At 49.3% G+C, this 21,435-nt stretch overlaps 1 pseudogene; it reads left to right on the top strand.

Annotated features, from left to right (window-relative positions):
* Nucleotides 1-667: 667 nt before the first annotated feature.
* Nucleotides 668-19,610, top strand: LOC144139848 (uncharacterized; annotated as a pseudogene).
* Nucleotides 19,611-21,435: the final 1,825 nt, after the last annotated feature.

The following is a 21,435-nucleotide window of genomic DNA, read 5'->3' as shown; positions in this document are numbered from 1 at the left end:
TCTTTGTATTCACAAAACGGCCACTCGCCGCTGTGCCAGGCTTGCACGGCTGTACACAAAACTACCAGCGCCGCGTGGGGGCGCTGCATGTGAGCTCACATGTGAGCTGCGCTAATCAGGAACTAACTGCTCCGAGCATGAGGTGCGAGCTAGGCCCGTACCCTCGTGCCCGTGCAGCCCTGCTTTTTTATTCATTATCCTTAACACTCAATGCCCACAAATATACGCACTTCTCACGGGCCACAAACGTTTGTATCTAAAAGCTTTGCACAAGTCTTGAATGCTACAACTTTCTGAATGGTCTGCAAACTATATATTACCTAAGAAGGGCCAACAAAATCTATGCGTTGCGCTCTTTTTTATAAATTTAGATGTGGTTATTGGCAGTGGCTGGCATCAAGACCTATTAAAGTGACATTTCACAATAAAACTGTGTTGTGGTGCCTAATGGGAGGCCCCAGGAGCAACAAGTAATCACCGGTCATAATATTGGTCAAAAATTAAAAAAAAAACAATTCAGTGAAGCTTGAACTCACCCTTCATACTTATATGGCGAATCAGTTGAACGTGAGCATTGGCGCACACATAGTTCAGTCTTTGTACTCTCCTTTTCGGCTAGTAATTGCCATCATTAGCATCGAACGGTTCGTCGTATCCTTTGTGAGGAATGGGGGCTGCAAAGTCATCAATCGGCATTATAGACTTCCAGCAGCTTTTCGTTATCGACTCGAGGCAGCGGTAAGAGGACTTTCAAGCAGTGTGCGGAAGAAATCGCACAGTCATTACCACGTCTCAAATTATCCGTAATAGTTTCTAGAGAATGCGAGAGCCCCGGACACGTCTCCCACGCAGGATGTCTGAAACACTGCTGTGCGCGAGGGCCCTTCTTCAGTACCGAGCGCTTGCGTTCGAACAAACGAAGACGAACGATCGACGGGCGCACGTATAACGTGCGTTTGTCGTTCCGAGCAACAGGCGCATCGATTACCGCGAACTCTGGAGTTTTTTTTTACCAATCTTTCCCAATCTTCCTAAGTAGGTATGTGCCCGGGTCGGTTTTGCAACACGGGAAATACGGCCAGTAACAACAGCTTCGCTGTTAATATAGATGTTTGGAGCTATACATGCTTTACAACACCAGGTGAAAGAGTGAAAATTAGCTACGCTATGGGAATACCTTCATGCCAAGGACGGTTTCTTTATCTTCTTGAATAACTCCGTGGGACAAAGCGATATCTAGTAAATTAATGCCACCCCATAAACCTAGGTTATCAGTGTGATACATTCCCTCAATTCTAAGAAGTATCCAAGCATTTCACCGAAGCTACCCTTTGGACAGAGAAAGAACATGTTTATGACCTCGCACCCTTTCGGAGATACCGTTGAGCTCACACAGCTTCACATGAACGCACAGTAACTTTCAGCTTACGATAGTTGATTTTCTGTTTTACATGAATGAACACCTCGCCATCACAGCCATCATGATCTTTCTATAACATACGCACTTTGAAGCAAATCATTCGCCATCAGCAATGTCCGATTCCGACCTTGGCTCTGTGCAAAGTACGGCTGGCGGATTTCACAAATCTCTATAGCTGGTAAGCTCATCCAATTTATTTGTAATTCTTCGGCAACTGGCAACTAAGAAAGAAACTTGCAGCTTATTAGTTTCATTTGCTTGGTTGTCTCCTGAAGTTGAGCGCTTGATTCATCATAAATATTTTAGATTTTTGCATATACAGAGCGCATTATCTCAGAGTTACTTTGTCCGTTTCTTTTTTACTGTCTTCAAGTATAGTCAAAGTTTGTTGTTATTTTTTTTAACAGATTAGGCGACGAATTTTCAAATGGTCATTAAATAGCTTTCAGGTTTTTTGGTGCTAAAGAGAATGAATGTTTTGACAACGAATTTAACGAAAGTTAGGACGAAAATTTCGGGTGGAAATTTGCCGTTCTAGGAAATAACTACTATATTAAACAATAGGGGCAGGCAACTCTATGCCACCCGTGAGAAAGCCATCGATGGCGGCCGTTTATACCGCGGAATAAGACACAATTTTAAACGAGTAGCTTTCTCAACTTGAACGGCGCCGGACTCACCCGGCTGTATTTCTACGAGCAGCAATGAAGGCTAACACCGTCGTCACACACGCCAGAAGTGTGAAGATTAGCTTCCAGATAACGCGGATTCTTGCTTGCGGTGGGCGTACCTAGGCGGCTCCGCTGTGCCATTCGGCCACTGCTCCAGTATTTTGTTTTCTTGTGCGCAAAACGGGGAGGTGGTCGCAACTTTACTATTCTTCCGTACCCGCAAGATTTTTCTCATGTCTCAAAACCTGTGCACTATCTTTTTTTTACAAAATGAGTTGTCTTGACTTGCGAAATGGTTCAAGTTATCGCGCCACCCTACTATAAAAATGGCAGCTTTCCGATAGCAATCTCACATATACTTTATTTTAAGCGAAGTACCCTCGTGGTGCTGTTTACGTTAGTTGAAAAAATCGGCTGACTGAAGAATAATTTTTATATTGCTTTTGTCTCTACATTTCTGATAATTATGGGATGTAAATCGGACTGTGATAGCCTGTTTCTGCCTCCTGTTGCATGTTTGAGGTGGTTGAAGGGTATATAGTCCATTGGTTGATGTCACTGTTATTTCTCATACGCTTTGTATTCATTCATTTCTACCTTTGTTCCCCGCACCCTTGCCTAGTGGGCAGTAGCAGGCCTAAGATCAACCTCTAATGCCGAACCCTGCTCGTTTCAATAACCTTTACACTTATTCTCCTCTTTTCCTTGGTCTCTCTTTCTCTGTCATTGGCAACTCATCAATGCTGTCAGGGCTTATATCCGGTGACATTTAGTAATAATAATTTATTTTCTTGCATTCGGGGACCCATGCTCTTGGAAATGTGCCGCCTTGAATGATGTCAAAAATGACGCACCCACCAAGGTCAACACCCAGTTTGAGCGTTATGACGTGCTTAAAATTAGACGAAAATTTAAAGAACCCAAACTTGTAGTGCAGCCATCATTTTCTTATCCATGTGGCAGTGCTCGATGAAAAAGTGCCGGTGGTTCTTTTTTTCGCATTTTTAAAAGTTTTGCCTTTGTTGGCGACAATACCGTGTATGTCCAGAGCGCGCAGAATTTCGGTTATCACAGTTTGGTTAATATTCTCCATGCATATAGTAATGGCACAAGTGTACGCCACGCTATATGTATTTCACGATAGGTTGGAAATTAAGGAACTCCCTCAGAATAGTAATAATGGGGTTTTCACTGAGTTTTGATAGCCCTTTATTCTGACATTGGAACCCGGGTAAACATCACAGTGACCACTACACATTCACACGATTCCACCCAAGAAACAAGTTACGGGGCAGTTCAGCCATAAAAAGTTATTGAGACCGGACGATCGTGGGCCGACGGTCTTCCATGAACCGGGTGGTCTTTACATACGGTTTTTGCTTGCATGTCCTCGGCTGTGGCTAGCTGCTTCTTTTCGTCGCCAAAGCTCTCATCACCAGGCTTCCCTGAAGAAGGGTTCACCAAACAATGCTTCACCGTGATCAGGATGCTTTATGGGAAGTGGCTGCCTCTGACAATCTTCTAACTCTTGGAGCTTCTTGCATAAGCTCTTTCCTCATTCATCACACAAACGGGGCATGGTCTGGAAACCAGCAGGTGTGTCAAGGAACGGTTCCAGGGCAGAACGTGAGGACCGTTATATATTCAAGGGTGCTGCTTGGGAGCGACGTTGAGGTCTCGGACAAGGATTATCTGAAAAGGATTTGTGTCATTCGTAAACACGAAGTATTGCTGGTTACACTACTCGCATGCTTTCCTGTAAACAACCATACCCATGCAGACAGTTCTATAGGTATTTGAACGAATTGCAAACAATAGGTATGTGTAGCTGGTATATTGTAAGTTGAAAATGGTAAAGAGTCGTTTACCACATGTTTTCCGCGCTGGATTCTTGGTCATTCCAAACCAGCACCGCACTCCAAGCAACCCCCACAAACCTAGGCGGGGCTACTCCGATGTTTATTTGGAAAAAAATTTCAGCGTTGGTCGAATGTAGCAAACGCCTCAAGAGAAAATGAACAACGTGATAAGCAAGAATTGCCCTTCCTTTCAGAAGAGAGCATTAAAAGAAACGTGGCATATTTTGAAATATTTCGGCTGAGCTAACGCGTTGCTTGAAGAAAATATATCTTTTTTCGCAGTCATACGTCGTGCTGCAAAACAATAAAAATTTTGCTGGCAGTAAACACAACAATCAAAACTTATCGCGGTGAAGTTGTATTTTTTAAGCTATGGTAATGGGTTGTCCAGTTTGTTTTGCAAAGAAATTACGTCAAATTATGTCACACAAATTTAGCATCAAAGCATTTCGTAAGCAAAGCTATCAAATATGGCTATGTGTTGATGCCGATTTGTGTCAGAATTTGTGTAACGAATTCTGGATATTCCTTAGAGATCCAAAGTGTGAGATCCGGAAGTGTGCTAAGTAGTCATTTAAAGAAGGGCAATAATGGAATGAGTGAATGCAGCCAAACGAACATTTTTATTCCTCTCCAGTGTCCCTTTCATCGGCAAACAGACGAAGCTTGTTGCATACGGCCATTTCCACGGACCTTGTGCCAGTGGGTGGGAGCTAATGCAAGGTAGACCCGGCACCCAGGAATTGTAATGGGACGTGCCATAAAGAATAAACGGTGTGGAAGATAAGGAGTAGAAATAACTTAATTTTACACAACTTGAGAAAGGGCGTCGTTTGTTGGGCGCGACAGCTGTCCCTGTTCTAGAGCGGCTGTAGCTCTGGCCGCACTCCTGGCCCGTCTCACCACCAGTCGCCAATATTCAGTGTCCGAGCTGAGCAATGGACGTTCAAGTGCTCAAGAGTTGGGTTGGGTATTTGGAAGCTGTTCGGGCTCTCGAGACAGGGCAGCGTAATGTCGTAAAGGGAGGCATACTCAGTAGTGCAAGAAGGGCCTAGAAAATAAAATGCATGTGGGTATGTATGTATGTATGTATGTATGTATGTATGTATGTATGTATGTATGTATGTATGTATGTAAGTATGTATGTATGTATGCATTTACGTTGTGTATGTATGTATTTACGTTGTGTATACGTATGTATGTATATGTTGTAAATCGTCTAGCTGTGTTATCTCCACCGCCTGACACAGGCGTGTGCCGTATCAACTTCGCGTCTTGTGCCTTTCACCACCCTTTTTTTTCTTCTAGCACCCTTTCCCTTCATTATGCCTAAATTGTACGTTTTCTGATGTATAAACGTTTTTCAGTCCCCCAGTGCCGGTCTCGTTTGTCGTCACGCACAGTGTTGGTGCCGGCCATGCAACAATGGCGACGAACAAGACAGGAACCCATGCAGTAAAAGAAGGACACGGCGGAAAACGCCACGGCACGGACTTTCAGGAACCTGCGGCACTGACAACGTAAACCACGGCCCACCACCAGCTTCCGGAGTAGGACGGCGAGCTGGACAATTGGAAAGCGGACGTCATCAAGACAGAAGCTTATTTCGAGGCAACGGGCGTTACTGACACAGCGACACAGCGAAAAAAAGGGCGTTGCTCGTAGCAGCGTTAAACACAAGGACTGTGCATATTCTTGGGGTCGAGTCGCTCCGAAGAAACTCAACATTGTAACCTACGAAGAAGTCGTCGCAGCACTGGATGAATATTTCGACGTGAAACGCCACGAGATAAAGAAATGCTTCCAGTTTTTGAATCGCCGTCTTCAGGAAGGTGACCTTTTACAACATTTCTTGCAGAGATTCGACACATTGCAGACAACTGCAATTTTGGCAGTACGCTGAAATTAATGCTCTGCGACCGTATAGTCTGTGGCGTCAGATCAAAGGCCTTGCAATAACAGCTTTTGGCAATAGCAAACTTGGCTTTGGATGAGGCCGAAGCGGAAGCACTGTCAGCCGAAATAGCAGAAGATGACGCAAATAAGATATCGGGCGGTAGAACTACCGTACTGAAGGTTGAGGTGTAGCACGTGTTGCCAAACGAGCCCACTCTAAAATGAGGACGGTGCGGAAGTAAGAAGCATAACAGCCACGCATGCGGTAGGACCAAGAGTAGGTGCTATCGCTGCGGCAGGCCGGTTCATCTTGCAAGAATTTGTTCGAGCGACTCTCCGAAGCAACGCAAAACGGCGCAGACTAAAGGCTTGCGGGGACGAGCACTGGCGGTGGCGGAAGGCTGTGCGGGAGGGAACGTAGACGAAGCTGTGCACATCTGGACTTTGACATCATCTCGGAAGTGGCAGTTATTGCCACCAATTCAAGAGACATTCACTTGGTGCGGCGTTGACATGCCAATAATGATAGACACGGGTTCGCCTGTCTGGGTTGTGTCCCGCGAGATTTATGATAAGAACCGGGAAAACTGGCCGCCATTGTAACGTTCACTGTCAAGCTTTCCTGTTTTCCAGGCAAACTCGCCGTCCTACGACAATTGGAAAGACGCTAGCCTGCAATGGTGCTGTAGTAGAATGCTCCTTGGTAGTATTGAATTTCCCGGTCATTGCCTATTCCTGCGTGACCAAATTTTTGAGCGGAGCAGCGCAGGGTCACCTGTCCTCAAATTGTCTGCGGAAACGGGATCGCCAATGAGTCTCCCGGCCGTGGACCGTGTCGTCAACGAGTTTCCAGACGTCTTCAGCGCGGAACTCGGCTGCATCAGCGGTCGCCCTGTGCACCTTCAACTCAAGGAAGGAGCTACACCCAAGTTGTGTAAGGCACGATCCTTTCCTTTCACTCTGCGTGATAAGATTGCTCAACAACTTGACTGACTGGTAGCACTTGGGGTGTTATCACCGGTTGCGCATGCGGAGTGGGCTACCCCCATTGTGGCCGTCCTAAAGAAAGATGGGACAGTTCCAATTTTGTCGATTTCGAAATTGGGTCAAATCCTGTCTGCGAACTGGAGCAGTAGCCATTGCCGGTGATTGAGGACATTTTTCCTTGCCTAAACGGCCGAGAGTATTTCAGCACTCTCGACTTGCGTGATGCTTAGAGCCAAGTACCGGTTGATGAAGAATCGCAGAAGCTATGCGTAATGAACACACATCGAGGGCTATTTTGCTTCAAGAGGCTTTCTTTTGGCATACCGTCTGCCTTAGCCATCTTGCAATGCAAAATTGAAACAGTCCTACAAGGGCTACCAGGCGTACAAGCTTACCTTCATGATGTGTTGTTTATGGAGCGGTAGGGAAACAGCGAGACCCTGCCAGCTGTACGGCAGCGTCTCCGTAAGCACGGTAAATCTACGGCTAGACAAACGCAAATTACGTCAGTCGTCGTTCACGTACTCAGAGCACCAAATCGACAACGAAGGCCTAGACCCAACTGAGAAACATGTGGAAGCAATTTCCAAGGCTTCTAGTCCGACAAACGTGCAGCACATGCGCTCGTTTTCGGGCATGCATTCGTATTACTCCAAGTTCCTGCGAATATGTCATGCTTACTTGCACCTTTGTACCACTTGGTTGGTGAAAATGCGTGCCGGGTCTGGGGAGACGCTCAACACACCGCCTTTGCCAACGCAAAGCCGTGTCTACTTGCGGAAGGGGTGCTCGTTCACTAACACCGCGCAAAACCATTGAAACTGGAGTGGGATGCGTCTCCGCATATTACTGGGGCCGTGCTGTTTCATACGGATGGGAAAATGAACCGACCCATAGGCTTCCGCTCCAGAACGCTGACCAATGCTGTGCGGAATTACTCCCAGTTATTACGTGAGGTATTGGCCCTTGTTTTTGGGGTGTCGAAATTTCGCGACTATCTTTTAAACAGGGAATTTATCTTGGTCACAGATCACCAACCGCTCCACGGCCTGCTGAAAGAGGACAAGCCGACGCCAGCGTTGGCCGCAACTCGAATACAGCTGTGGTCTCTCTACGTGGGCAGATTTCGCTACAAGCGTCAGTATTCGCCCGGTAAGCTACTACTAAACACCGCCACCCTTAGCCGGCTACCGCTGCAGACTCCAGAACCACCGGCGAGAAGCCAACCCCTAGCGTATGTTTATTCTCAGGCAAGTTCCGATGACGGTGCTATGTCTATCGAAGAACTGTCTATCCAAGAATTGTCTATCGAAGAACAGCATTTGCGCGGGACCCTTCACTAGCGAACGTCGTGGATTACACGAAGCATGGCTGGCTGACACAAGCAGGGTGTCGAACCGGAATTTTTTCGGGTTCGGTTCGGGTTCGGGTTCAAGCATTTCGGGTTCGGTTCGGGTTCGGTTCCAGAGCACCATTCTGTTCCGGTTCGAACCGGTTCGAACCGGTTGAAACTGGTTCGAGCGGGTTCGAAGAAAAAAAGCAGGCGTGGTTTTTTGTTATTTTTTTGTGCTCGTTTTTCGTTTCCTTATCAAGTCGGCATCAAAAAAGTCATGATGAAGGTTTCTTTGTGCAAATATTATGTCTTGGCCAAACTAAAGCGACCCTGCATCACTTTTTTCAACATTTTTCTAAATCTTGAGTGCTTGCAGAAAGTAGTCAACCAACACATCCTGTACTTAGATTAGGGGGTCGCAAAGTGCCTCAGCCAAAAATTACTGCTCTCTCCTCAACAGATAACTTTGAAACTTGCTTAAAATATTTTTCTCTCCTTCCCGGTCTTGGCGTTCTTCGACCGCTGAACGACGTCATAACAGCGGTGTAGCGGCTATTTGCCGGCTTTCCTTAAGTTGCATAATAGAACGCATTTGATAGCCACTTAAAAAAAAAGCCACAAAAGCGACGCAGAAACGGATGGTGTATCCGCAGCGACAAGCACATCACGCATTGTGGCTCTGTGCTGGCAACAGCTATAGTTTTCGCAGTGCTTCCAGATGCACAGAAGAGTGAAAGCGTTTATCGAAAGTGTTGATTTATTTATTTATTTATTTATTTATTTATTTATTTATTTATTTATTTTTTTATTTATTTATTTATTTATTTATTTGTTTATTTATTTATTTATTTATTTATTTATTTATTGTTGGGTATAACGCGCCGAAGCTACGCTGGCGATGAGGCGCGCCGTAGTGGAGGGCTCCGGATTAATTTTCACCACCTGGGGATCCTTACTGTGAGTCGAAATCTCGTACACACGGACGTTTTCGCTTTTCGCTTCCATCAGAAAAGCGGCCCCGGGGCCGGGATTCTAACCCGCGGCTGTGTGCTCAGCAGCGCAACGCTTTAGCCACTGAGCCACGGAGGCGGGTTTATCTAAAGTGTTCAAGAGCACATTTAACTGTACAAGCTACTGCAAAATGTTTTCTATGGTAGTGGGACGAGTATGTGGCGCCCCCCCACCCCGACTCCCCAATCTTCGTTCACCGCTAAGTTCGGGGGCCCTGCCAGGGTCGGTGGAAAACGTTGTACACGGCTGGCGAATAAACACCGACGAGCACAGCCGCTCGCGGTCAGTCACCGTCGCCACCAGCACGCTCGGCCAGCACGTCACCACCAGTCACTCGGGTGAAGGGTACTACGACCCTCCAACGTTCACGAATGCAGGCCCAACCGTTAGAGGTAGGTCGGCGATTACAACAATAACTGAAGCGAAATAAAAGGTTCGTTGGGACACTTAAGGCTGCCTATTTGTATGAATGTGAAAGCATTACTCTTTATGGTCGCAAGTTTACCTTTATTAATTTAAGTTCGTTTATTTTCATGATTTAATTTTATTTTACTCTTGGTTCATACCACTGCCGTTTTGTACACCACAGTTGTTTTCTTGAGGAACCAAAAAATATGGGAGACGATTACGATAGTCGCTAATGCGAAATTTGAGTGCGGCGCGATCTGTATTCTTCTCGGCTACGGCGCATAGCTACTGTGTCTTAGGAAGTGATTAGAGTTCCTCTATATAGTTCCCGCAGGGAGCTAAGAGTTGCGCGACCCTTTTCCACGTGCCGCTGTGATGACGTCACTCCGGTTATCCATGCCACGCAGAGAAGCCCCCACTACGGCTGCGCCGCAGCCGCCGACGCGGGTGGCCCCGCGCCCCGCCCAGGAACAGCAGCAGCACCAGCGTGAGCGACATCGCAGGAATCCAGCCATGGAGATGAATCCAGCGTAGCCGCCGTAAAGAGGCTAGAAGGCCAGCCTCTATGCCGCCGTAAGGCGCCGCCGACCGAAGCACCCCCGCCCCGTGTCTGCCGCCGTCGGAAGCGTGGCGGTGAGGCTACTACACTCGCGACGGGCGGCTTTCCCGCAGTAATCCGGATAACAAGATGGCGGGCGGTCGCGCAACTCTTACCTCCCTGCCGGAGCTATATAGAGGAACTCTAGAAGTGATCGCGTCCTCAACAAATGCACGACGGCATGCGGTATACCCTGTCATTATCTCGTAAGGCGTTGCTGCCGTGGAGCACGTCTCGCGCTGTCTGGAAATTTCGCCCTCCCCTCCACTTTCGCCATACTTTTGTCCTCCAATTTCCTGCTCGCTCAGTCTTCGGTGGCGTTTTCGTTCTCTCGGTTACAACGAGGCCGACGCTGAGAAACTACGCGAAACCACAAGAGCGGGCGCTTAAGGGCTGTGCTCTAACGCATGGCTCTTCATAGCCACCGCTGTGCCGCCCTGTGGTCCACTCCCTTCGCCAACCAGTGACATCGTCTCCAAATAATGCCTCCTCGCCACAGTCTTCTAGAAAGCAAACATGTACCCTCCTGGCCAGCGGGCAGCGCCCCGGTGCCTCCGGCGCCTCCCCCATTGGTGCATCCTAAGCAGAATCTTCTCGCAATGAGCAGCCTTCCTGCAGACTGCATTTTGCCTCGTCCTACTAGGCAGACGACCCGTCCGGCCACAATCATTTTTGGTACCCTTGAGTGTCGCCGTGGTGGGACATTTTTACGTCTCCCCCCCATCCTCAGCAGAATGTTCTGCCTGGCAGACAGGCAGCCAGGCAGGCGGGCAGGTAGTTTACTGGCAAGCGGGCGGTCTCTTTGGCGGGCAGGAGAGCCTACGCACCCGCCATCTTTTTTTGGATCCATCAAATGTTCCGCACGCATGCACGCACGTACGCACCCCTATTTTCGCACAATGAGGCAAAAAAATTTCATTGTAAATAAATCGGTTGGCCTGCACGCTTTTCATCTACCTCAAGTTTCAACAGCGCTTTAGCTTTAACACGAAATCATTAGCAGTGCTAGAAGTAGAAAACAGTCCGGTGTCGGCTGCAATTTCCGACTGCCAAGCTTGGCAGGTGGAATTTAGAGCAATTTCCTTCTGGACATCTTTCATCTGCTAATAGAGCTGTTAGAACGAAACAACGGCTATAAAGGCTCATTAGACGGCGTGTATAGGACAGCATTGGATAGGGAACCACCGCAGATAGGAAGTTGCTAATGAATCTTCAGCGACCGGTGACAGCGATTGGGCTCTAGGGAAGATTATAGCCAAGTGAAGTCACAAGCAGCAGTAATGATCACTTGTAGAGAGAGAGAGAGAAAATGAAGTTTAATTAAATCAAGGCAAAGTTTCAGAGAGGCGTCCTAGCTCATTCAAGGGGGCCGAATCGGCAGCTGTTTCCATCAAGAGCAACTGATCTTCCAGGCCGGAGCTGGCCATCGCTGTCTCCCAATTCTCTAAGGAAACGTGGAAGTTGGATGGATCTACGGCACACTTGTCCTAGCCGCCTACTATGTGTATGAGGTTCCCAGGCTCTCCACAGAAGCGGCTAAATGGAGATAGTTGTGTCCCGTCAAAGAGGTGAAGTCTGTGGTGTGTGGGGATGTGTAGGCCCTCAGGGCGCGGAGTAATCGTTCCTGGTTAGTCGGTAGCGATTTGTGCGGGGAGGAATATGTTTTACGGAAGAGGCTATAGTGCTGAGTAAATTCCTGGTCTGTGACTGCAGGATGCATGCACCCGGGCCCGGCTTCTTCAGCGCTGGCTAAGCGGGTCAAATCTCGAGCAACGAGGTTGGTGATCTTGTTTGCCGGAGATGGCAGTATGAGCTGGTGCCCACACAATAGTGACTGGTCTCGTTGGTGGTCTCTGATTGATCATTGGAAGTGTTGTAACATGCAATCGACCATTCGCAAAGTTGGACCATGCCTGCTAACAGTCTGTTATGAGAGTTTTGGCACCGCTTTGGCTAAACGCATGTGCTATCGCCGCTTCCTCAGCTTGAAGGGGGCTGTGTTCAGGGGTTGAGATGCTACACCTGCGGGTGGCTGCAGAACGGTAGTACAAAGAAAGAGAAGGTATTGAAGAATGCCATCGAGAGTCTCTTGCATCAAACCAGTTGATCGTTCCTCCCTTTTTTTCTGTCAGTTTAGTGTCTTTCCAACTGTCTCCCCTCATATGTATACACGTTTTCAAAACCCTTTGATGAATTTCAAATATGCATTAGGCAATTATTTACTAATTTTAGTGCGAGATGTCGATTTTAATATAGAAACAACATAACAGAACAATACGGGCATAAATAAAGACCTTTTATAGCATTTACGTGGTTATCACATAATTTTGCGGCTACTTTGTGCGTGACGAAATTTCCTAATTGGTCGAGAAGAAGAACGCTGCAAAATTTCCAAATGCCAAGGACCCCTAAGATATCATGTTTGGCCCGACCATAATCCACCTTAACCGACCCGCTAATTCATGTAATCCAAATTAATCAACACACCAGTCCCACTAATTCACATTAGCTCATTCACTCACCTAACTAATCCACCCCAGTCTTCCCGCTAACCCGCATTAATCAACTTTAATCTATTCGCCTCTTAAGTGTAAGGTTAGGCAGATTCAAGATAACATGAAAATGCTATCAAATATAATTAAAAGTGGAAATTGGGATCCCACATTTTTTTTATATCTCATGTTCTCTTAGAGCAGTAACCAAAGGACACAATGGCACTGTATACAAGAAAAAGTGACGTTAATTTTGAGAACTGCGAGTGTTTGTGTCTCAGTGCTATTTGTATATAACTGCCCATTCAAACTAAAATAAGTGGAAGATATAGGAGGTATTCATTGGTGCGGTATGCATGCAGTCAACCATGTGTGTGTGCCGCCATAACCGTGGCCAAGCGTCTGTTGCTAAGGTGACGTTGCGCGCACAGCCCGCATATCAGGCACCCCTCTTCTCCTCCATGCCTTCATGGCGGCCAGGCAGGCCGCGGACCGCGACGTGAGCTGGTATTTTCGTGTAAGGCGTGTGCGAGTGGTTTGATAATCAGTTGTACCAGGATAGCGTTAGTGGCGCGAAATATATGACAGCTCCGCTCGCGAGTGTGACAACCGTATCTGCAATTCAACCCAGTATCTGCGCACACCTACGAGCGAGTGCTAGTTCGTCCCGCAAATGTTGCAATGTGAGCGCAGTGACCTGTTTGAGAGAAGGAACTGTATCATTTCCGAACTGTTGCTCACTGAATGCAAAGTAATACCACCACGCCATGTACTGTTGAGTGCAGCACAGTACGATCTACCTATCCCCATACGCGTATGAAGTCGCCGCCGCAGATCAGCTGATTGCCAGCCTCCGTGCTTTAATATCAGAGGTGAGTTGTTTTGCTGAGTGTGAAACATTTAGCGCACGAGAAAGCAGCACTAAATCGGCGTACGCGTGAAACATTTCTCCAAAGAAATTATTCCGTTTTTTACTCAACCACGTATTAGAGGGCACTTACCAGACATAAAGTCGTGGATAAGGTTCGGGTGCACTTAGCCGACATCCGCGGCGGCAGCCAGCTGCAGCGTCGGACCTGTGTGCGCCGTTCGCAGCCACAGTTTCATCCTCCGGTGATGCGAAGGGCTCACCCCACATAATTAATCGCACTCACCACATAGTGTGAGTGCGATTTATAATATATCTGTCGAGGCCACTCCCGGTAATCGGGTTTAAACGCAGCCGACGATGGAGGATGGTGAGTTCTTTTGTTCGGCGAGATGCGGGCGAAAAGCGCATGTGGTGGCACAGTGGCCACGGACATGGCGATTTTCAGTGTTGCCAAGGGAAGAAATTTTCCGCTAAACTTTTTTATGAATACCACCCATAGATTTATTGTTTATGGTGACCCTGGAGGCCTTCACAAGCGGACAGAAATGCATGCGAATTAACAACACATTGAAAACTTTACACGATTTTAAACACCATGCAGATAGAAACCATAAAGAATATTCCATGATATGTTGCCTCGGAATATGCGTTCTGACTTAAGTTATGCTAAATGTAAAAGACAATTGGGAGAGATGGGCAGTACTTAACGCAAACGGATAGCATATACGGACAGCTTTACATTGAATTGAGGGCAATAATTAGAAGAAAACATGATGGGCCTTGGGAACTGGAGGATTGGAAAAGACTTTATTTACAAAGATCCTGCAGTAGGCGGGGGCCGATTTACGGCTCCATCTCAACGCGGCCTAACGTTGCATCCCCTTTCGCAGCCCTACTGAGCACTAGCTCCTTTCCGGAGCCCATGCCTTTCAAGCGCGGTGAAGATCTGCTGGATGGCCCAGTTTTGATCTATCTTGCTGGCTGACTCGATGGCTGCTTGAAGTTTCGCTGGATACTTCTCGAAACTGGCACTGTCCGGTTCGGTGGCACAGTCCCACATAACGTGCCACCGGTTGGCCGGTCCCTTCTTGCACACACTGCACAGGGCCTCGGGGTATTCATCCGGGAACATCTGATGTAACGCTGCCGGTGATGTGACCGACGCTGTCTGCAGTCTTCTTAGCCACACTGCTTCCTCGCGACCCAGAGACCGATGTGGCGGCGGGTAAGCCCGTCTCGAAAGCCGCATGTTCTTGAGTGTTTCGCCATAGCCTGTCGCTCGGTCCTTGGTCTCCGACCACCATTCGCACTCGGGACGACTCTCCACATTGGGAGCGCGGTGAGTAATAGCGCGCGCCTCCCTGTGGGCCGTCTCGTTGTGGTTGGGTGTATTCGGAGAACATTCACCCGCGTGCGCAGGGATCCACCTTACTTCTACTCTTCTTTCTTCCTGCGCAACCACTCGTTCGATTATCTTGGCTGCCTTGTCACTGATCCGGCCGTTGGCTAGGTTTCGTACGGCTTCTAGCGAATCGCTTAGGACGGTGTCACACCCCGGCTCGGCCATTGCTAGGGCGATGGCGATCTCCTCTGCTTCGGTTGCATTAACACACCGCATACTCGCTGACGTGGACACTTCCCCCGTTCTCGCATTGATGGTAACCGCTGCGTATCTGCCCTTTCCGTAGTCTGCTGCATCCACGTATCTCGTTCTCGGGTCACCGCTGTACTGCTCGATGAGGTACTTGGCCCTGGCTCGCCTCCGCTCCCGGTTGTGCTCTGGATGTACGTTCTTCGGGATGGGACTCACCCGCACGTTTTCTCGAACTTTATCACAGAGCTCGTGAAGCTGCCTCCCCGTGACCTGATAGCCGTACCCCAAGGTCTCGAGTATGGCCCGGCCCGTCTTGGTCCCCGCCAGCCTCTCTCGCTGTGCCGCCAGCTGCGCCTCGATGAGCTCGTCCAGGGTGTTGTGAACGCCCAACTGCATCAGCCGCTCGGTGTTCGTTGACTCCTTCAACCCCAACGCTCGCTTGTACAACCTTCTCATCATGGTGTCAACCTTGTTCTTGTCCGTCTGCGACCACTTGTGGTAAGCTGCCGTGTACGCTATGTGACTGACAGCGAAGGATTGTACCAGCCTCGCGAGCCCTTCCTCACGCATGCCCGCCTGCTTGGACGACACGCGCTGGATTAGCCGCAGGGTACTTGCTGTTTTGATCGCCAACTTCTTCATCAGAGTATCCTTGCTGCCGTTGCCGCTGATCGGCATGCCCAGCACCCGGATCTCAGGAACCTCGGGAATTCTCTGACCGGTCTTAGTGATCAGAACCAGGCGATCGCACTCTCTCGGGGGCAACAGAGGTCGGCCGGCCTTGCGAGGCGAGTACACCAGGAGCTCTGACTTGGATGGCGAGCACTGCAGGCCCGTCCCGTCAAGCCGCTCTTCGATAGCAGAGACTGCTCTCTGCAGCCTCCTCTCAATACTGGCGTCCGTGCCGCCGGTCGTCCACAGCGTAATATCGTCAGCATAGATGGTATGCCGGACGCCCTTGACGCCAGCCACGGCTTCGGCGACCGGGATCATGACGATATTAAACAGCAGCGGTGAGATAACAGACCCCTGGGGCGTGCCTACGCTGCCAATATCTCGTTCTGGTAGCTCGATCTCTCCTGCGAACAGCTCGATCTTTCTCCCCGAGAGGAAGTTCTTGATATATTCATAACTTCTCTCGCCCATGTTGAGCTTCGTCACCTGCGCCAAGATGGCCGAGTGCTTGACCCGATCAAAGGCGCTTTGCAGGTCCAATCCTAGGACCACCCTGCTGTCTCTCGTCTCGTTCTCGATGATCTCTTGTTTCAGTTGTATCATCGCGTCTTGGGTGCTTAGGCCCCTCCGAAACCCGATCATCGAGTCAGGATACAGCCCCTCTTGCTCTAGATAATCTTGCCAGCGGTTCGCCAACACGTGCTCGAGGACCTTCCCCACGCACGAAGTCAGCGAGATGGGGCGTAAGTTCTCGATGCCTGGTGGCCTGCCCGGTTTCGGTATCAATACCGTCTTCGCCTTCTTCCATTGCATCGGTAGCTTGCCACTCCGCCAGCACACGTTGTAGTATCTCGTAAGCGCCTCGATCGACAGGTCATCTAAATTTCGCAGGGCCTTGTTCGAAACTCCATCTGGTCCCGCCGCCGACCTGGTGTTCAGCTCCCGCAGAGCGGTCTTGACCTCGGCCGTCGTGATGTCGCGATCTAGTTTCTCGTTCGAGACCCCTGCGTATGCCGGGTGTTGCTCGGCCTGCGTTTCAGGTAGGTACTTGGCACTCAGCCTCTTAATCAGCTCGTCCCTACCGAGGCTCTTTTCGGCCTCGTGCATGACCCGAGCCATGCGATTCTGCTGGAACGACTTGGTCTTGGTTTCGTCCAATAAATGGCGGATCAACGACCAGGCCTTGCCCTGATGCAAGCTGCCATCTATGCGGTTGCACAGGTCGTCCCACTGCTGTCTGCAGAGCAACGCGCTGTGCCTCGCAATCGCGCGGTTCAGTTCAGTCACCTTCTTCCGCAGCTTCTTGTTCCACTTCTGCTTCTTCCACCGCTCCTTGATCGATGTCTTTGCCTCGATCAAGTGCGCCAGCTTGCTGTCGACACTCGGTATGTCATCGTGAGTCTCGATCGACTTTGTAGCTCGCTTGACGTCCTCCTTGATGCCGGCCGTCCACTCTTCGATATTAACAATGTCTTTTACCGCCAGCGGGTCTTCTTGCCTATGGTTGCGAAACGCGTCCCAGTCGGTCCACCTCTGCTCCATCTTGCGGCCGCCGCAGCCGACCAGCTCGATCTCCAAGATGTAGTGGTCGCTCCCCAGGTCCTCCCCGGTGTTACGCCACGTCACCTCTCCCCCGTTCTTGACGAAGGTCAGGTCCGGCGTGGTGTCCCGTTGAGTCGAGGAGCCACTCGTCCGCGTGGGTTGGTTGGGGTGAGTGATCAGGGTGAAACCCTGCTCGGTTGCGTCGTACATCAGGTCTTTGCCTTTGGCCGTATTATACATGTAGCCCCACTCTTGATGCGAGGCATTGAAGTCTCCCGCCACCACCAGTGTCTCTTTCTTGGCTTCGTTGCTCGCCGCTCTCATCAGGGTCTTGAACTTCTGGCTGTGGTCTTTCGGGTTACTGTATACGTTCACCAAGAAAACGGCGCGCTTGCAGCATTTACCTGGCGCGATCTCGACACACACTTGCTCGCACTTGCTCTTCTTGCCTTTGTGTAGTTGATGTTCAATGGCGGTTAAGCCCTTCCTTACCAGGGTACACACCCCTCGCCGACCGGACGTGTCAGCGTGGGCCCTGTACCCCGGCAAGGCAGGGTCCTTCACCACCGTTTCTTGTAACATGATTATGTCTGGCTTCTTCACCGCACCCCGCACATGCTGCTGGAGCGACGCTCTCTTGTTGTTGAGGCTTTGGCAATTCCACTGCCAGATCGTGAGCGACGTGGTCGCCGCCCCCGATTTTACTGTGCGATGGGACCGTCTTGGCATGGTTGCTGCTCTGCTGATTGCTGCACTTGGTCTTGTAGATACGGGTGGTTGACGAACTGCAGACTATGCAAAATATTTCATGGTGCTGTCTGGCGAGTGGCAAAATATTTTCAGACGCTAGGTAGGGTACCGAAATGGAAAACTAGAGATCACATTTTTGAGGCCCCGGAACCGGTTCGGAACGGTTCCTTCGATTCGTTCCGGTTCGGGTTCAGTTCCAAAATGGCGGAAAGAATACGGTTCCGGTTCAGTTCCGGTTCCGGGCAAAAATTTGGGTTCCGTTCCGGTTTTCGGTTCGGTTCCGGTTCCGGTTCGACACCCTGGACACAAGTAAGGACGCGGAGTTTGTGCCATTCTCAGACCACCGGTTGGAACTATCTATGGCTCATGGGTTGCTATACTGAGGTCATCGAGTTGTTTTCACACAAGCACGAGAACACCTGTTACACATGTTGCATGAGAAGCATCAAGGGTCATCGGCCATGAAGTCTGTCGCCAGATCCGCATTCTGGTGGCCGGGTGTAGATCTACAGATGGAAGACCTGTCGGCGTCATGCCATAATTGCGTTCGAAACCTGCCTACGCCATCATCTGCTCAACCAATGATTTGGCGGGCCTTTAACGAAAACTGGTCGAGGCTGCACGTCGATTTAGCAGGGCCGGTCACAGGCAGCGTGAAGCCTTCCCCATTAAGCAGGCAAGCACGTCGTCTACCATTGCCAGCTTATGCAGCATTTTTGCCAAATTCGGTGCTCCACGCGCAATAGTTACGGATAACAGCACGCAGTTCACTAGGGAGGAATTCGCCACCTTTACGGAGAACAATAAATTTACACACTTCCGTACGGCTTTCTATCTCCCACAGTCTAACGGGCTCGCTGAAAGAGCTGTTCGGACGATTAAGGAAGCTCTAAAGAAGATAACTAAAGGCACATTAGAAGAGAAATTAGTTAAAGGTATTTTCAACTACAGGGGAACGCCGTGTCACGAGGGAAAGTCCCCTTCCGAACTTGTATTCGACTACCTGATCCACTCTCGCTTGGACTCGTGTTTCCCACTTTGCCTGGGTCAACCCAGGAGACAGATGACTGGACACTGCCGCCTGACACGGCCGTGTACGTCCGCAACTACGACCAAGGGGAGAAATGGACACAAGGGAAGTGCATTCCACTACAGGGTCACGCATGGTGACCATGCGAACGCTGGCTGGGGCAGTTCGACGTCACATAGACCAAATGCATTCCAGGTCAATCCCGGCATCAGCGCGGAGCGGCGTACACCAGGACCAAGACGACGGGACCTTTTCGGCTGCAGCTGCGCCCACACCGGCTGACAACGAAGGCGATTTGCACCAGTAGGCTGCAGACTAGGTGGCACCTGCACAATCGTCGCCGCCTATCCAGAAATTACAGAAACCTGCGACGCTGAAATTTCGACTTTCAACTTGCTAAAAACCGCAGAAACTTGCAAGTTTTGCGACGCTCAACTAGGGAGAGAAAGCCTGTACGGCGTCTTCCATACTAAGGGAAGAGAAGTGTTGAAAATCGTCCAGTTTTTTTATCTCCTTCAGGCTGGGCTAGGCGTGTGTCGTATCAACCTGGCCTCATGTGTCTTTCCCAGCCCTTCACTATGCTTAAATAATATGCCGATTATGCAACAGTATGTATGTGTGCATATATGTATGTACGTATGTATGTATGTATGTATGTATGTATGTATGTATGTATGTATGTATGTATGTATGTATGTATGTATGTATGTATGTATGTATGTATGTATGTATGTATGTATGTATGTATGTATGTATGTATGTATGTATGCATGCATGTATGATTGTATGTTTGAAAGGGGAATCGTTTTGTGAAGTGTATTTTGGGATGTATGTGATGTAGAATGTAAGTTGTAAAATGTATAGTGATGTATTCTTTGTGTATCGGCTATGCATTTCTTCTTTACGCTTGACATAGCGGTTGTTATGTCAGTTTTTTACCCCACCCATGTAACGGCCCAATCGGTCAACAGTACCTGGAAATAAATAAATAGATAAAATAAATAAAAAACCAGGGGTGGAGCCTTCCACGGTATCGGAAGGAGTTGATTTGGATGTCACGCCAGAATTTCGCTTCCGCTCCCATTAAATATTGGTGCAGAGAAAAAAGCCTTGTCGGGTGAGCCGCTAGTGCTGTAGTATGGCGTTGTACTGCAGCAGGACTGGGTACGAGTTATAATACTCTAGTGGCGCGCAGGAGGCATGGAAAACCGCGACAGAGTTGCCACAAAAATTATTGCGTATTGAGATATTGGGGATGTGTTCCGGCGCCTTGCAGGTTATAATGAGCCGAGCTATAGGAAAGACCTCCCTTTGCTTAACACCGGCAGGCGGCCTCCGATTCATTCATCAGGCGTACGTGCTTTTATTCTGACATGGTGGATACCATGAGAATGGTTATGGCTTGCTCTGCTGGCCTTGTAGGGTTGCTTGTGTGGACGTAGGTCGATGCTGTCTTCTCCAGGTTTGGGTCGACGACAGAAAGTGCCATCACGGGCCGATGCGGATGATTTGCTGCCTCCCTCAACGTCTGATTAGGGTCACTGCTGAATACAGACTGCATTTATTTGGCTATGGCCGATCTTTTTTCCTGTAGGGTGCTCGAGCTGCATGTTCTGAAGTATTGGTGCAGGGAACCAGAAGCTCTACTTCCGCAGACATGGCTTCACCAGCTTCCGCAGTTATTTCTTGGTTCAGACAGAAATTTCGTCTGTACAGAACCAATCAGATCACCACGTGAACGCTTCTGTCCCGATCCCCGATTGACGACGCGAAAAATTCGCCCCCACCAATTTTGCGCCGGCGGAAGAGACTTCGTGTGGCCGTTAGGCCTACTGTGGCCAGACCTGCACTCAGCCGCGATTGCACGCGGGTGACGGCAACAATCTACGCTTCGCCCGTGCCCGAATCTGCCGCCTTCAGCACATAAGCTTAAGCGTCGTTGAAGAAGCCCAGCTGTTGTGACACCAAGTTCACCAAGTAACAGGAACCACCGATCGCAGACCACGTGGTTCAACAGCCTACCACCTCATCAGAACATTCCTAGGATATTGACTAAGATTTTTCGCTTCTTATAATGAAAGAGCCAGAGCCCTGTCCAAGCACAAAACAGTCACCGGAGAGGATACGCCACCAAATAGGAAGGTGAGGGCTACCCCAGACGCTTTTTCCACACCCACCCCTCCTTTTATTTCTTCCACCGCAGTTTACCCGACCCCTCATCCCCACCGATCACTCCGGGTTCACGTTAAGCCAACTACCAGATTTCATGTCGCCGCTACACCCCTTAAATCAGTGCAA

The sequence above is a fragment of the Haemaphysalis longicornis genome, unplaced genomic scaffold (assembly GCF_048455015.1).
Source record: "Haemaphysalis longicornis isolate Haplotype H1 unplaced genomic scaffold, Haemaphysalis longicornis Haplotype H1 scaffold_5, whole genome shotgun sequence".
In the NCBI taxonomy this organism is placed as follows: domain Eukaryota; kingdom Metazoa; phylum Arthropoda; class Arachnida; order Ixodida; family Ixodidae; genus Haemaphysalis; species Haemaphysalis longicornis.
This window is presented reverse-complemented; position numbering and strand designations above follow the sequence as displayed.